Raw genomic sequence first — 15,061 nt, 5'->3', positions numbered from 1 at the left:
ATAGTGTCCAAAAAATGGTGCTAGGGCATTCCAGAAAACACTTTCATGTGTCTCAAGGACATTTTTAGTCATTTCTTCATGAATGCAGGTATACAATTGATTTATATGCTGTGTTTAAAAACGAATTTTGAAATCAATTAAATTTCAGGATATGTACTGTTAGAGCTTCATAGGTTGTTTGGGGTCATATTTAGAAGGCATTTTAGTGTCTTTGATGTTATTTTTCCCTTTTTAAATGGAAAGCGTTCCTCATGGGGCCCTGAGCAGTTCTTAGCCATGTTATTTAATAGGAAGTGGATAACATGGCTAAGAGCATTTGCTGGAAAATGCATGAATATCGCTGACTTTTCTGCGATATTCATGCATTGCGGCCGTTTTTTTTCCCATTCGCAAGCACTTCTTAGCCATGTTATCCAATGGGAGGTGGATAACATGGCTAAGAGCATTTGCTTCAAAGGTTGTTTGGGGTCATACACCATTTTTGGGAAATTATTAACATGCCTATGTAACTCCCATAATCAAAATCTAAATTTGCCAACCGCAGGTGGGAGCGTATTTACAATAAATTTGCACCATGAAGAACGTAAAATAGCATAATAGACACTCAAATGCCTTATAAATATGACCCAAAACATCTTATGAAGCACTAGTAGTGCATATTTCCAGAAATGTATTGGTTTTCATTTAATGATTTACTTCATTGGTAGGCCTTCACATGTTTTTTTACCTTGGTTTTTTTCAGTGAAAATCTTATCTGCAACCATGTGTTGGCCTCACCTCAAATAAACAAAACAGGTGATGGACTGAATGTGGATCAATGACACACATTCACCCCAGTCTAAAGATCTGGGCCTAAACAAATCTTTAGATAGGCTACATCTTATCGTCATCCTGAATTAATCATTTAAAATATTAGGGAGTGATTTATGATTGTTGTATGCCTGTTTTGTACCATTGAGTGTCATTTTTGTGATGCAGTGCTGGTGGAAAACATTTGCTATGTTAAATAATTAGTACGGCATTAAGTTTTAGATGACTGTTATTTATTTACTGTTTGGTAATAGTGGTTAATAACATTTTATATTATATTTTTCCACAGATTCAACTGCAGATTCTTTCATAGTTTGGAAAATGCCTACAAAAAGTAGAATAAGAAAGGCTAGAAAACGTCAAAGACAGCAGGATGATGTTTTATTGCAGCAGTCCTCTTCCCCAAATACTTGTCAAAACAGCAACAAAGGTCCGGGTAAGAGCACGAAATCATTCTTAAGAAATATTTGTAGTAAAAAAACTTTTGCCCAAAAAAATGTTTCAGTCCACAAAAAGAAAAGTAATTTAAATGGAAAGGAGAGACCCATCACAAATGTTACTGGTAGAGGAAGAGATAACTCTGTGCATGATAGTAGAAGGAAACAACAGTTTAGGGACATTCGAAATCGAATGTTCCGTAATAGGATATTAGTTAATTTATTGAAAAATATTAAAAAGAAAGGCCAACAGAAAGCGGCATTTTATAAGAAGAAGAAAAATGTAGAGAAAATTATTGATCATGCTTTTGAAATTAAGCGAAAGTTGTTTATTTTGGTAATCAATAGAATTAGGAAACTAAGCAAGGTAATTTCTGATTTCAAAACAAAAAGTAGATGGAAGAGAGTAGTAAATCGTACTAACTTTTGTGAAGTTTTTTCCGGAGAATGGATGCATAGTTCAAGTTGTGAGGCATTTTTTAATGAGGAGAGTTATTTTCAGGATAATGATTTGGTGTTTGCAGTTGACACCAGTGGTCGAGCTTATGAAGTGAAGGATGGTTGTCCAGTTGAAAAAGAACAACTTGTGACAACAGAGACAGAAGAGGCGCTAAGTGATGAGGTTTTAGGAAGACGTCCTAAGGGTCCTGTGTACATTTGGAAGTGTAGTTCTATTTGCAGTGTGCGACAGGTTTCCATCAATTTGCTTTGTGATTTTATACGGACATTTAATAAGAAAAGTTTGAAGCAGAAAATGAAGTTGTTGCAAGATTTAGATCCTTGCAGAGTGAGACAAATGACAGGTTTGCGTGGTCATTCACTGGCGTGTCTTTCCAGGAGAGTATGCCAGAGTGTTTTTCATCATTTCAGGATGCTAGCAGTGCATCATAATAAAGTGAGAAAATTAGTGAGAATGTTGTATTATGCTAAGAGTCCAGCAATTATGCTTAAACAATTATGTGCTGCTCTTTTGCATGGTTCTGAAATAGATGTGAAGAATATTTGTGAAGAAATTGAGTTTTGTTACTTTGGTAGTAAAGATGAGAATGTTCAAATTGACCCTGAAGTAGAGGGTAATGTCGAAGATAATGTACAGGTTTCCAGTACAGATAATTTTCAGAAGGAAATTGCCACGTTTCAGATGAAATCAAGTGAGAGGCCTAATTTCACTTGTGTATGTTGTTGACGCACTTATTATAAGAATCAGACTAAGGTAGTGGATTTATATGCAAAAAGTGAAAGGGAAAATAATAGTGAATGGAAGAATTTTGCCACATACTTGATGGTAGAAAATTATTTTGATTTGGGATCGGATCAACGTGTGTGTACTTATTGTTGTAATAAATTAAACCAAAACCAGATGCCTGCTAGGGCGGTTCATAATAATCTGGAATTGGTTGAGATTCCTTCTGAATTGAAGGATTTAAATACTTATGAATCTATTTTGATTCAAAGTATCCATCCCTTTCAGGCTATTGTAAGAATGGAGCCAAAGACAGGGAAGTTGCCTCCAGCAGATTTACAGAGAGGATTAAAGGGAAGAGTTGTTTATTTGCCTCTAGATTTGAACAAAAACATTAACACAATTGGAATAGAAAAAGTGGAAGAGGAACCTCTGGTTATCTTGGTTAATGGGGTTCCGACAAAGAATAAGAAAATATGGCAAGATTTAGTGGATGTTAGGAAAGTCAAAAAGGCAACAGTGTATTTGAAGAAAAATAATAAGTACTATAAGAATGTATATGTTGCAGAAGAGGAAGTAAGTGATGAAGAGGATAGCGATTTGTGTGCTGGCCAAATTGAGAAAGTAGAGGCCTCTAAAAGTGAAGAAATATATGAACATTATAGTGTTCATCCTTTGCATTCCAAGGAAGTCATGGGGAATGCTATTGAGTTGTTTCAAATGAAACAAGCCAAAGGGAGTCCCATTAGTGTTTGGGAGGAAAGTTTGGAAGCTCGGTGTTTCCCACAGCTATTTCCCACAGGTCAAGGAGGAAGATATGATGAGCGACCTCATCAAATTCCTGCGTCTGAATACCGGACTTTACGATTGTATGCAGAAGATCCTAGGTTTCGGCAATGCATTCCCTATTTGTTTCATCTCCTGTTTGAAAGCGATCTGTCTGGACTGTCATATGCAGTGAACCACATTTTAAAAAGTGGTATACAGATGCGAAACATCTCGGCAAGTGACTTTATGCATAAAGTCAATGTCCAAGACAGTATTTTGGATTCTCACTTAATTAATCTCATGGCGTGTCAGCGTGGTACTAATGAGTACTGGTACCGTCGTCATGGTGATTTAAAATGTATGCTGAGGAACTTAGGAACTCCAACATGGTTCCTCACTCTGAGCTGTGCCGAGTATGGCTGGGAAGACTTACTTGAATTTCTACGAGAGGCAAATGGAAATATTGAAAACATTGAATTCAAGACACCTGGAGAACTGTGTTCTTTGGATCCAGTGAATGTATGCAGGTACTTCAATCATAGATTTGAAGCTATGATGTCTTTCATCACAAATAAAAAGAATCCACCTCTTGGAGAGGTGTTGGATTTCTTCTGGAGAAAGGAGTACCAAGCAAGAGGTGCCCCTCATATACATATGTTGTTGTGGATCAAGGATGCACCTAAATTTGGAACAGATCCGGATGACTTAGTGATGAATTTCATCGAACAGTATTCTACGTGTGCTGTTCCAAACGCAACGGAGAAGAAAAGTCTAAGAGAACAAGTTCTACGTTTCCAAAGCCATCGTTGTGGAAAGTACTGTCGTCGTAAATTCAGAAACAAGGACAAGTTCTACACCAAATGTCGTTTCAACTTTCCACGACCGGTGATTTCTAAAGGAAGAGTGAACAGTTTGATGTCTTCGCTGCGACATAATGTGACGAGGAAATCACCCAAGAATACATACAATTTGAAAAGGAACGAAGAGTCCAAGTACATCAATGACTACAACCCAGTGATTTTGTCCATGTGGAATGCTAACATGGATATACAGTTTGTGGCTGACAACTGTATGGCTGTGGCTCGGTATGTGACATCTTACATCACCAAAAAAGAAAAGACCGAACTGAAGGATATGTGGGAGGACATTTCCCATGAAAAGAGCCTCAGCAAGAAGTTGTACAGTTTCAGTCTGAAGATGTTGTCGCATCGAGAAATCGGAGCTTACGAATGTTCTGATCGATTGTCTTCAGCAAGTCTCTATGCCAAATCCAGGAGTCTCGTTTGGGCGAGTCTTGGTCTTGCTGCAACGCGAAATCGAGTTCTAAAACCTGTCCGGGAAATTGAGTATTTGGCAGAAAAGGAACCAAACAGTACCGACATTTTGAAGACCAACATGTTGGATACATATTATCCAAATCGAAGCAGTCACCTTGAGAATGTTTGTCTATATGAGGTTCTCCAAAATTATATATTCAAGAGGAACATCAAAGAAGATATTGAGAAAGGAGTGTATGCTGTAATTGGAAGTGAGGGATGCCTGGTCAAGCAAAGAAAATGCCAATTAGTAAACCATCGAAAATTGAGTGGTGAATCTCCAGAAAAAAAGGAGTTTTTTTATTTAGCACTTTTGCAACTTTTCAAGCCTTGGCGTGCAGAAGAGGAACTGCTTGGAGATTTCCTCTGTTACGAAGACTCTTTCAATGCAGCCAAGGAGTCCATAGAATGTCCTGCTTTTTCTAAATATCAAGAAATGCTAACTTTGGAAATTGAGCAGGAAGCAACGATTGCAGCCGAGATTGCCAGAGACAGTTCTCAGGACAGTCAGAGTTCTGTTTCATTGAGTCAAGATCCACTTGGAGGACCTATTATCGAAAATGAAGCTGCCACTGCTATGAATGAAGTAGAAAGAGCCATGGCACATGCTCAGGAGGATTCAGTTAACTTAGAAGACTTGGAAAAACAACTCAACGTTGAGCAGAGGAAAATATATGATGAAGTTCCCAAGGAAATTGAGCACGGATTAAGTCATGAGAAGAACAAGTGCTCATGTACATCGTTGAAGCCTGTCCGACTGTACGTGAGTGGAGAAGCGGGAACTGGAAAAAGTTTCCTCATTAAAGCAATCTCTTGTTATTTGCAGGAAAGGAGTGAGTCATCGCTGTCTTGTGTTGTCACCGCTCCTACTGGACTGGCAGCACATAACATTAAAGGTATTACTTTGCATCGTCTACTGATGCTGCCGGTGGAGCATGACAACAAATTACAATACAACAAGTTATCTGGAGATGCTTGCTGTGAAGTTTCAAGAGTCTTGAGGAAAATGAAACTACTTATCATTGACGAAGTAAGCATGGTTTCCAATGTCATGCTTGCCTTTGTGCATTTGAGAATGCAAGAAGTACTTAAAACTGAATATGATGTGTTATTTGGTGGGAAACACATCATTGTTTTCGGAGATCTTCTGCAGCTGACACCAGTAAAAGGTCAACCTGTGTTCAAAATACTCACGCATGAAGATACCAGGAAGTGCCTAGGGAGCATTGGCAACGTCAATATATGGTTAAACTTCAATTATGCAGAACTGCATCAAAATATGCGTCAGGCAAAGGATGAAGATTACAAGAATATTCTACAAGATATTAGAATTGGAAAAGTGACCGAGCATGGGAAAGAAGCTTTAAATGCACGATTACTGTCAAATTTATATCCCAAACAAGACATTGTGCCTGAGAATATTTTTCAGAAAATTACTGAGAAGAAATCCGGGATATGTCTCATGCCAACTCTTGCAGAATATGCCATCTTCAACAACAAAATGTTGAATTTAGAAAAGCAAGAGATTGTGAAACTTGAAGCTATCGACAAATTAGAGCATATGGGATCAACAATTATTTTGTCAGACAATTTGAAATCAAAATTGGATTCATTAGAGAAGACTATATCTAAAACAGCGGGTTTTGAAAAGACTTTGAATGTGTGTTTAAATTGCCGAATCATTTTGAGAAGGAATTTACATGTAGAAAGAGGTCTGGTAAATGGATCAATGGGTAATGTTGTTGATTTTGAGAAATACAGAAATAGAGATGGAGTAGAATTTTTAAGAATTAAATTTGATGGCATTGAGGAAGTACAGCAAATTGGTCGTTGTTCTGCTAGGTTTTTGCTTGTTAAAGACTTATATGTTCGCCGTAAACAGTTTCCTGTTTGCTTGGCATATGCGGTGACAATCCATAAATCGCAAGGTTTAAGTGTAGACTGTGCATTGGTGAATATTGGCAGTTCTGTGTTCAAGGAGGGTATGGCATATGTGGCATTGTCACGAGTTAGAACTTTATCGGGATTGTACTTAATTGACTGTGATGTCACAAATATTTGTGCGGATCTAGATTGTGTTAAGAAATACAATAGGTTAAGAAGAGAGTATGCGCCACATTTGCCTCAATATCCTTTGTTTGAGAAACGTGTGGTAGGCCGGAAACGTAGAAATAGCAGTAATAGTAGGGAGGTTGTTGCAAAAAGACTAAAAGTCAATGAACCGAAAATTGTTAGCAGAAAGAAAGTGGATTCTGTTGAAGATGTTGTCGGTTTTCAATTTGAAAACAGTTCTGGTGTCAACTGCTATGCAAATGTAGTGGTTAATGTTCTCTTTTCACTAGAGAGTTTAAAAGAACAGATTCTGTTGAATTCAGAACAAATTTTATGCTGTTTGTTGAATTCTGTTTTCGAGAAATGTAGCACTGATCGAACAAAAGTAGAAAGTGTGTCTGAAGTTCGTTATCTGTTAGATGAATGTTCAGGTCAAACAGACTTCTCTGAAAATAATCAGGAAGATTGTCAGGAGTTTTTAATGTATATGCTTGATATATTGCAAGATGAGGGTGTAGATGTAGATCAACTGTTTGGGCTTTCTTATCAATGGCAGCATGACTGCGAGAATTGTAGGGTATCAAGTACTACTAGTGTAGACTCAGAAAGATTTATATATTTAACTTTGCCAGACAGTAAATCAGTCTCCTTTAATAAGCTAGTAAATGCAGCGGATCACAACATGGAGTGTAGTCAATGTAAATCTGAAATGATGTCAACATTACTTATACGTAGATATGGACAGTATGTCATTTTAATGATGCAACGATGTAGGCCTGATGGATCAAAATTGTCAACTTTAATAAAAAAATTTGTGGCTTCTCAGCTTTCAATATCAGGAAGGACTTTTGTAACTGTAGCAATTATCTATCACGATGGTCCTTCAACAACTTCAGGACATTATACAGCTTATTTAAAGTCTCGAAACGGCTGGTCATTCTGCAATGATTCCGTTGTAACTTTCAAAAAAAAATTGCCGTTTGACCTTAAAAATTCTTACCTGGTGTTTTTAAAACCAAAATTTTAAAGAAAGAATCTCGGGATTTCCTGTGAAGAATTGGAAAAGGTTCATCAAGTTGAGGGAATGTAAGTCTGCAATGCTGTCTAGATTATTGGTCCAAAACTTTTAATTATAATGTTATTTTGTAAAATCCGACTATATAAACCTGATGCAAGTAAGTCTGCTTCATAGTAAGCAGTATCAGTGTCATAGGAAAAGGAGAACATGAGTGACAAAGAAGGGTAAGATATTAGTAGTCCAGGATTGTGAAAATTATCTTAAATGTTTTCTTTTAGAAAGTTGCGAAAATAGAAAATGACGGGATTTGATTGGAAGAATTACAAGACTTGTGAATAGCTGCAACATGATTTGGCCAAGTGGAAACATGTGGTAGAATGTGAGAAGTCTTTTCTTGTATGTAACATATTTTTCGAATCGTTGGAGGTTTTCTTTCAGAAAGTGGCGGGCTGACAATATTTATAGCACAACACAGTGGACGCTGTTCATAGGACATCCTTCGACGTCATTGAAAGTAAGTTAATTTTAAGGAGTTTTGAATTCAGATTTCTTATGTTGAATGGGTTTTTTAAACACAATCATTTTGATTGTGTTTTTTTTTCCCCGCTGTTACATGATGAATACCTTCAAGTCACTGATTTAAGTGAAATTTGATACATTCTGAGAACAGCAAAAATAAACCATTTAACATGTATAATTAATGTTCTGCTTTTTGTACTTATGATATACATTTAGAAATGTGAGGTAGATATGGAGTAACTGAGTCTTCTGTAAGTGTCAATGTTAATGCTTACAGAGCTGTACTTCTGGATACTGTTTTTTTTTTAAAAAAATGAATAGGCCTCACCTCAAAGAAAGCTCTTGAAAGCACACATCTTATTTGCATCCTGAAACAATCATTTAAAATGTTAGACTCAATTTTATGATGGCTTTACATCTTTTTTGCGCTGCTATTGCATCACTATTGTGAGACATTAGCAGTGCAAAAGAAGCACCATGTTCCAAAATAGGCCTCAGTTCATCAACATCAAGATACAGTTTGTTTAAAATATATATGTTTAGGATTATGTAGGGGACGTAGAGAAGCAGAGGCTTCTGTAAATGTCAAAGTTGTTGAAAAACTGTTTGTTCTTGAACCTTTTCCCTTGTCTTTTCTAATTTTTAAATACATGTTTTAATATTTTTGGAAATGTTTGTTCTCTCTTTTACAGATTGAAAGTATGAAAAAATATTTTAAAAAGGTAACAAGAATTATAAGGTAAATGTTTTGTACTCTTTTTACCCGCAATGCACTGCTGATGATGGCACTGACCATGTCATGAATGATGTAATAAGAGGACATGACTTACTTCATTGGTAGGCCTTCACATGCATTATCTGCTCTGTATTCTTCAACAAGTGTAAAATTGATCTGTAACCCTGAGTAGGTCTCACCTTAAACAAACCTCAGGACAGATCACACCTTATCGTCATCCTGAATTAATAAATAGATCTATTAAACAGTATCTCTGGTTTACTCCCTATAGCTGTCTTTTCTTTAACATTACTCTCTGTTTACTTCCCTTATACTAACTCTTCTTTTTTTTAAAAAATATTTTTTTGGTTCGCTTCAAGTTCGCGAACCGGGCAGCGAACGGGAAAGCGAACCAAAAGAAATAGAGCTTGCCAGAGTGATAAACATTCTAGCAATTTTATTTGAAAGGGGAGGTAGTTCTGAAAAGAACTTTTTTTTTTGTTTTTGTTGGTTTTTTTTTTTTTTTTTTTTTTGAACATTTTTTGATTTTTTTGTATTTTTAGAACAGTTTTATGTTTTTTTTGTGTTTTTTATGGAGGGGAAACAACAAAAAAACAGGCATTGAAAAGGGCTCAACAGGAGCAAAAAAAAAATTACTGCTTGGGTGCGTTAGGGCACTTATGGTTTTCGAACACCATATTGATCAAGTTCACGCTCATGTTCCCATACGAGAGCATAGCACCACAATATATACAGGTAAACTTCATATGTTTAAAGTTTGGTTGAATGTTTGGCACAGTTTCCTGTGCCTCTCTTCCTGTCAAAGATATTGTTGACGTAGATCTGGCCACAGGAGTTGTCGGGGATTATCTTGTAGGTCCCTTAACTCTGCCCGGCTGTAGTTTAGGATGCCACCTGGCCATATGGCGATGCATAGTATAGTTGCCCATACTATATTTTTTCTCTGTGCCTCTAGACAATCTGTATTTACAGATGAGGCAGGTGGCATATTTAGCATTGACCTTCTTGTCCCCTGGAGGGATGGAAAAAAACTGCCATATGAAACTTGTTTTCCTTTTAGAAACACGGGGCAACTCCGGGATAAATTCTGGTTGATCTCTATCCTCTTCTTCTTCTTCCTCCTCTTCCTCCTCTCTGTTGGAGATAAATTGACTTGCTGGTCCTCTCTTCTTATGAGGAGGTGGAGGTGGTGGTGGGGGTGCACCAGCTGCAGCAAGTATAGAAGCCATTGCTGAACTCCAGGAAAATGGTCTTTCTCTCACCAAGATGAAAGTCAGAGTGAGGAAAGAAGGAGGGGTTTACATGATTTGGGAAAAGCAAAAGTTCTGAACCAATGAAAAGTGTTATTTTTAGGTCACATGACCTAGTCATACATCATTTGGAAACCAAAAGTGAAATGAACCAATGAAAACTTTGATAAACAAGTCACATGACCTGTTCCGCTTACGTTACGCGGTGCGCGCCGCGTCCCGGATCGCTTCCGGTTCGCGGTCCGGAGCACTTCCGGGAGCGCTAACGCGGCGCGTCATTAGACGCATTACACGACAACGTGATACGTCGCGCTTCCGCGACGCGTCACAGTTCCGCTAACGTAACGTTTACCGGTTCGCGGACTAGGTCGCGGCATCAAGATGAGCTAACGGAAAGCTTCCCGGTTCGCGAACTGGAAGCGAAGAAAAAAAATATTTAAAAAAAAATTATTAATAAACATCTAAAATATATTTTAAGATTTAAAGAAGAATACATTTTACAGTTACAGATGTTAGCTTTTAAAAAACCAATGAAATTCACAGAAAAAACCATAGGTTATAGACCATATATAGTTAGGAATTTGCATTTACAAAACCTTGAAAATTCACTGAAAAAACCATAGGTTATAGACCATATATAGTTAGGGATTTGCATTTACAAAACCTTATTTTACTCGCATAAAACCATTGAAATTCCATATATAGTTAGTTGCGCTAACTATATATCGCGCACCCGCAATCCACTGCTGATGATGTCACATATTACATCATTCATGACATGGTCAGTGACATCACTGATGACATCACTGATGACAACATCCAGTGACTGTATGTTTCTGTAAAGTGTAAATATGTCTTACATATTGAAGAATGAGTGGATGTATAAGTGTCTGGATGAAGGATTTAGTAGGTGCATGACTGACTGTATGAGTGAGTGATTAAATATGTCTCACTGAGTGCATGGGTTAGTGACTAAACTGTCTTAATTTGTGCATTATTATGTCTGTTGTTCTGTAAACTGCTGCATGTGTTGATAAGTAGCTATATGAGTAACTATATGGGTTATTGATTGGTAGCCCAGGTATTTGTATGGGAGACTGAGTGTGTGTGTGGGTGGCTGGGAGGTGTATGACTCTGTGCATAGATGTGTGAGCAGTTGATTCACTAGATGTATGGTTTCAAAAGTGCATGTGGAAACAGCTGTATGGGCGGTTGACTGTGTGCATGAGTGTATTGGTGAGTGAATGGATATCTCAGTGCTACATGTCAAAGTAAGTACATATGTAAAACACAGTACAAGTGAGAGTTGACATATATAAATAACTGTGCATAAGAGCCAGTGAATGTGTGAGTGGCTGTATGGATCATTGTGAACTTGTATCAGGGATTGTATAAGAGAGTAAATATGTGTTAGTATATGTTTGAATAAGTAAAGTTTGTATAACTGTATAGTTGAGGAAATGGAGGTGCGATTGATTCTTTGCATGACTGACTAGGTGTGTGAGTAACTCCATGGATGAGTGACAGTCTGTGAGTGTCTGTTTACACTGATTGTATCTAAGGTTATATTAGAGTCTGAAGAGGTTCATCGTATTATCACATGAATGATATCATCAGTGATGTGATCAGTAATGTCAAATGAGATGTCATCAGTGATGTCATCAGTGATGTCATTTGAGATGTCATCAGTGATGTCATTTGAGATGTCATCAGTGATGTCATCAGTGATGTCATTGACCATGTCATGAATGATGTAATATGTGACATCATCAGCAGTGGATTGCGGGTGCGCGATATATAGTTAGCGCAACTAACTATATATGGAATTTCAATGGTTTTATGCGAGTAAAATAAGGTTTTGTAAATGCAAATCCCTAACTATATATGGTCTATAACCTATGGTTTTTTCAGTGAATATATATATATATATACACACACACACACAAGTTTGAAATGTATTCAAGATTACATTTTAAAATAAGATTTATACAATTGGACAATTATATACTACATATTTACAGAGCATGAAATTATTGCCATGTTCAGTCTGGCCTTCAGGTACTGTTGAACTCACGGTGGTGGTCTAGGGTTTGGAGGGATCCTTGAGGTGGAGATGGCCATGGGGGTAGAAGATCGAGGTGGTGGGCGGAGGCAGCATGCTGGATAACCTCACACCAGCACACAGCCCCAAGTGTCCATGTCACGACATCCAAGAGTACTCCAACAAGGCTGGTAGCGAGCCCCCGGGGGTCAAGCATCCAGGGTGTCCCATAGGGAAACCAGAGGTAAACAGGAAGTGTCCAGCAGCACTGCAGAGGCTCGCGGGAGAGGCAGGGAAGCCCGCAGCAGCCCCATGCAGTCAACAATCTAGTAGGGGTAGAGCGCCCCACACAGTCCAGTTCAAATTGCCCAGCCGAGAGCCGGACAATGCCAAGGAAGAATCAGGCCCAACCACAATTACAGCTGAAGTTCTGGGCGGCCATCCCCAACACTACAGGAATCAGAAGGAGGCAACGGGGGCCCAGCCACGTCAGGCAAAAGTGGGCGGGAGGGGGGCCTCGTATGTCACTGCGGATCATTGTTGTCCTGGGGGAGAGAGGACATATTCCCAGGTGACACAAAGCCTCTCCCCCTCTGATCGTGCCGTGGGGTGGTTCAGTAGTCAGCAAAGGTGTCCTGCCTCTGCAGAGTCATCGCCAGCAGGCCTACTGCTCAAGGGCATCCACAGAGCGAGGTTCAGCAGTGGGCGTCTCCTTCCCCGCTCCAACGCTCCCAGCAGCAGCTGCAGTCCACCAGGATGTGGGCCACAATTCGGTGAAGCCGGCATCAAAACTACCAATGGGTGGCCACACCAGGCTCAGTGGGGCATCTGGTAGAGGCAGCAAATATATATTTGCCCCAATGTTGCATCTGGCTGCAAACAAATGTCAGATGTCCGTTCCAACCGATAGTACCTCCTCTCAAAGTGGCCATCTTGCGGCCAGGCAAACATAGCTACCAAGGTTTCAGATTGCTATGTGTGACATTTTCATAATTTCAGTGTAATTATGAGTGACATTTGAATGACTGTGAGTGACATTTTCTCACAAGCAAAACTAAGCATATAAATATCGAAAATTACACTCATTTGAGCTATGAGAAACTGTAAGAAGATTTTAAAAGTGCTACAAAGCACCAAAACGGAAGGGCACTTAGGAAGTAAAGTGGTGGCAAGGGGCATGCTGAGTGGGAAATAAGCATTCCACCTGTCTGGTGGAAAGAATGAGCAGCATGGACAATGCATATGACCTAGCGTGCCTGTTTCTAAGAACTATCATCAGACACAAAAAAAAGACAAGAGAGCAGTTCTAGATATTATGGCAGCGCTGTGATCAGTCTAAGTTAGCAGAAACCTTGAGCTCACTGCAGAACATCTATGGCATGGAGAGGGAAGTAAAGAGTGTGGCTGTGGTGGGGAAGCTTGGGTTATTGTAACCCCCGATAGCATGGGGTGTGGGAAAATTTGAAAAAAGGGTCTGGCTGGCAAACTACGGAGTTTTTATGGCTGTTTTAGTGACAGGTTAGATCTGTGTTAGATCCTTCACAACTTGAGATTTTTAACTTTAATAAAAAGGCTTTTTAAAGTTGCAAAATACCCATGTTTCAATTTTTAAATAGTACCTCCAGCTAGTAGAAATAAAATGCAAAACATTATAGGTAGGCATGTGCTGGAGCCAGTTTAGCTTGTGGTGAAAGGGACATGCTCAGTGCAAACTCTAGATTGCCCATGATGCAGGTTAGAGTACCCGGGCATACAATATGGGCAAAATAAGTGTTAGACTATTTAAATAATTTACAAAAAGAGGGAAAAAATATGCTGCAGTTCAGATGGAAACAGTTTAAGAATTCCAAAATGTTGTGCAGCAGTGGGCAGGGCTTGAAAGTAATGAATAATGCTTTCAGTACAGAGCAATGACGCTGATCAGCTTAACTTTGTTGTCTAACTATACATGTTCTCTGTGGAAATGCGCACGTCCATCGTTCAGTGCGTAAATAACCAGGGTTTGGGTGTAAAATTAATGACACAGTAAAGAGGTGTGACCCAGTAGAGCAGGCACAGTTCTTAGTAAGTGGTAAGATTACGTAAGCTTTGAGTGATAAACTTTGAAATTAAGCTCACCTTTCAAATAAAATCGGAAAGAACGATCAGCTAAAAAAAGTATCTAAGGAAAAAAGTCAAGCATAAACAAAACATGTGAGAGACAAAAAATGATAATTTTAGATGCTCGTTTTAGTACTTTTTCCATCAGCCCTCTTTCTTTTTGTTGCAGTCACATAGGCAGAGATTGATACATATGCTGGGTGTCCTCAAATGTCTTGTAGTTAGGTCTCATGATCCCTGACGACTCTGGGCATCCAGCTCTGTGTAGTTACTAAATAGTTGGTATCTGGTTGATCCCCGAGGAGTGCCACCAAAGGGTGGTTTCAACAAAGCAGTACCCTTTTAACCAACTTGAGATCTGTTGCACAAAATTTTAAAATAACTGCAGCACCAAACCCCCAGTTCCCATGTGCTAAGTGACAAAGGCAAGACTAGCCAAAACTACACTGCGCAGCAGGTAGCTGATCGCGCTAGCACTTAGTTTACAAGCAAATTAGATTAACATTTATACGTGGAGTAAGTCTGGCACTGTCTCACTGACACCTACGTGTGAGCCACAGCAATTCAGGTTTACGGGTCCGTCACACCCTCGGCAAAAGTGCACCAGCCTCCCGGCCATCAGACTCAGCAGGAGCAGTAGGAACAGTTGAGCTGGATAGTGTGGGCTCCAACAGCCTCCGGGGGTCCGTAAGGTCGGGTATAGAGGTCGAGGGTCAATTGATTTAAATTTACCACCGAGTAGCTCAGCACTTCCATGATTTGCCGGCCTCCCACAAGATTAACTGCAGCCGGTGACAGCAGGACGTCACGTAACTTCTTGCTGCACGTGCG

Source organism: Lissotriton vulgaris, chromosome 6 (genome assembly GCF_964263255.1).
Source record: "Lissotriton vulgaris chromosome 6, aLisVul1.2, whole genome shotgun sequence".
Taxonomy (NCBI): Eukaryota; Metazoa; Chordata; class Amphibia; order Caudata; family Salamandridae; genus Lissotriton; species Lissotriton vulgaris.
The sequence above is the reverse complement of the archived record's forward strand: the minus strand, read 5'-3'. Positions refer to the sequence as shown.